This window comes from Euprymna scolopes, chromosome 43, assembly GCF_053919585.1.
Source record: "Euprymna scolopes isolate OS-2025 chromosome 43, ASM5391958v1, whole genome shotgun sequence".
NCBI classification, from domain to species: Eukaryota; Metazoa; Mollusca; class Cephalopoda; order Sepiida; family Sepiolidae; genus Euprymna; species Euprymna scolopes.
The window spans coordinates 31749814-31753129 of NC_136524.1; the positions used below are offsets into that span (position 1 = coordinate 31749814).

At 48.5% G+C, this 3316-nt stretch overlaps 1 pseudogene; it reads right to left on the bottom strand.

The window, feature by feature from the left end:
- Nucleotides 1–2728: 2728 nt before the first annotated feature.
- LOC145268530 (U2 spliceosomal RNA) lies at nt 2729–2872 on the bottom strand (annotated as a pseudogene).
- Between the last annotated feature and the right edge of the window lie 444 nt (nt 2873–3316).

Here is a 3316-nt window from a genome sequence, read left to right on the forward strand (position 1 = left end):
TCCCCTAAAAGTAGGCAAAAAGGGGGCACTCTGGTTACCAAAAATAATAATTGTCCCAGTATAGAGGGTTTCCCCTCCATTGACTGGTACAAATCATCCCAAGTGCAGCATCTGCCGGAACAGATGGTGTTTATTTGCTCCCCCACCGAGCAAATTAGGCACAAGGCCGATTTTTAATGTGAGGAGTGAAGGGAGGGGGAAGGGAAAAAGGGGACCAGCTCCCGAGAGGTGGGAAATGGGAGCTGGTTAATGGTCAGGCATGTGGGGTTGCCCCCACATCTGGTCTTTGCTAGTCATAGCTAGTCATAGCTTGCAGTATCTGCCGGAACAGATGGTATTTATTTGCTCCCCCACAGAGCAAATTAGGCACAAGGCCGATTTTTAATGTGAGGAGTGAAGGGAGGGGGAAGGGAAAAAGGGGACCAGCTCCCGAGAGGTGGGAAATGGGAGCTGGTTAAAGGTCAGGCATGTGGGGTTGCCCCCACATCTGGTCTTTGCTAGTCATAGCTAGTCATAGCTAGTCATAGCTTGCAGTATCTGCCGGAACAGATGGTATTTATTTGCTCCCCCACCGAGCAAATTAGGCACAAGGCCGATTTTTAATGTGAGGAGTGAAGGGAGGGGGAAGGGAAAAAGGGGACCAGCTCCCGAGAGGTGGGAAATGGGAGCTGGTTAATGGTCAGGCATGTGGGGTTGCCCCCACATCTGGTCTTAGCTAGTCATAGCTAGTCATAGCTTGCAGTATCTGCCGGAACAGATGGTATTTATTTGCTCCCCCACCGAGCAAATTAGGCACAAGGCCAATTTTTAATGTGAGGGGTGAAGGGAGGGGGAAGGGAAAAAGAGGACCAGCTCCCGAGAGGTGGGAAATGGGAGCTGGTTAATGGTCAGGCATGTGGGGTTGCCCCCACATCTGGTCTTTGCTAGTCATAGCTAGTCATAGCTTGCAGTATCTGCCGGAACAGATGGTATTTATTTGCTCCCCCACCGAGCAAATTAGGCACAAGGCCGATTTTTAATGTGAGGAGTGAAGGGAGGGGGAAGGGAAAAAGGGGACCAGCTCCCGAGAGGTGGGAAATGGGAGCTGGTTAATGGTCAGGCATGTGGGGTTGCCCCACATCTGGTCTTTGCTAGTCATAGCTAGTCATAGCTTGCAGCATCTGCCAGAACAGATGGTATTTATTTGCTCCCCCACTGAGCAAATTAGGCACAAGGCCGTTTTTAATGTGAGGTAAAAACCAGCTCCCCTAAAAGTAGGCAAAAAGGGGGCACTCTGGTTACCAAAAATAATAATTGTCCCAGTATAGAGGGTTTCCCCTCCATTGACTGGTACAAATCATCCCAAGTGCAGCATCTGCCGGAACAGATGGTGTTTATTTGCTCCCCCACCGAGCAAATTAGGCACAAGGCCGATTTTTAATGTGAGGAGTGAAGGGAGGGGGAAGGAAAAAAGGGGACCAGCTCCCGAGAGGTGGGAAATGGGAGCTGGTTAATGGTCAGGCATGTGGGGTTGCCCCCACATCTGGTCTTTGCTAGTCATAGCTAGTCATAGCTTGCAGTATCTGCCGGAACAGATGGTATTTATTTGCTCCCCCACAGAGCAAATTAGGCACAAGGCCGATTTTTAATGTGAGGAGTGAAGGGAGGGGGAAGGGAAAAAGGGGACCAGCTCCCGAGAGGTGGGAAATGGGAGCTGGTTAAAGGTCAGGCATGTGGGGTTGCCCCCACATCTGGTCTTTGCTAGTCATAGCTAGTCATAGCTAGTCATAGCTTGCAGTATCTGCCGGAACAGATGGTATTTATTTGCTCCCTCACCGAGCAAATTAGGCACAAGGCCGATTTTTAATGTGAGGAGTGAAGGGAGGGGGAAGGGAAAAAGGGGACCAGCTCCCGAGAGGTGGGAAATGGGAGCTGGTTAATGGTCAGGCATGTGGGGTTGCCCCCACATCTGGTCTTTGCTAGTCATAGCTAGTCATAGCTTGCAGCATCTGCCGGAACAGATGGTATTTATTTGCTCCCCCACTGAGCAAATTAGGCACAAGGCCGTTTTTAATGTGAGGTAAAAACCAGCTCCCCTAAAAGTAGGCAAAAAGGGGGCACTCTGGTTACCAAAAATAATAATTGTCCCAGTATAGAGGGTTTCCCCTCCATTGACTGGTACAAATCATCCCAAGTGCAGCATCTGCCGGAACAGATGGTGTTTATTTGCTCCCCCACCGAGCAAATTAGGCACAAGGCCGATTTTTAATGTGAGGAGTGAAGGGAGGGGGAAGGGAAAAAGGGGACCAGCTCCCGAGAGGTTGGAAATGGAAGCTGGTTAATGGTCAGGCATGTGGGGTTGCCCCCACATCTGGTCTTTGCTAGTCATAGCTTGTAGTATCTGTCGGAACAGATGGTATTTATTTGCTCCCCCACTGAGCAAATTAGGCACAAGGCCGTTTTTAATGTGAGGAAAAACCAGCTCCCCTAAAAGTAGGCAAAAAGGGGGCACTCTGGTTACCAAAAATAATAATTGTCCCAGTATAGAGGGTTTTTATTTAAATGCTGCCCACATCAGCATTATGTGGCACAAGGCCGGAAAGTGGGAACCCCGCAGGCTCCCCTAAAGGAGGGGCACTCCTGCAATTTTAAAAATTGCCTGAGTAACCCCGTCGGCATTCCCCGGTCGGGGCGCCTCAGGCAGCAAGCAATAAACTTGCCCCACCGGAAAGCCCGGTGGCAAGGCCTGGGAGGGTGGACCTCCTAGGTATTACCCAGGCGGTTCCCAGTATAGAGGGTTTCCCCTCCATTGACTGGTACAAATTATCTTAAGTGCAGCATCTGCCGGAACAGATACTACACTTTGATCTCGGCCCGAAGGCCAAGAAAAAAAAAGATGCGTATTGGAGAGAGGGAGGAAGGGACAGGGCATGAGTTGGTGCATATGTAGGAGCAAAATACCCAGCGTCGCCTGTAATAGAATTTTGAAGGTGCTTGTGCAGTATAGGTCCGATTTGAAAATATTTGATGGTGCTTGTGCAGTTTAGGTCCAAGTTGAAAAATTTATAAAGTGCTTGTGCAGTATAGGTCCAATTTGAAAAATTTAGAAGGTGCTTGTGCATTATAGGTCCGATGTGAAAATTTAGAAGGTTTTTGTGCAGTATATATGTTACAATATGCAAGTGACCTCCCTTGGATGTAGCTTCATCATCAGATTCCATTAGATCAATATACAATCATTGTTATAATATGCAAGTAACCTCCCTTGGATGTAGCTGCATTGTCGAATTCCATTATATTAATATACAATCATTGTTATAATATGCAAGTGACCTCC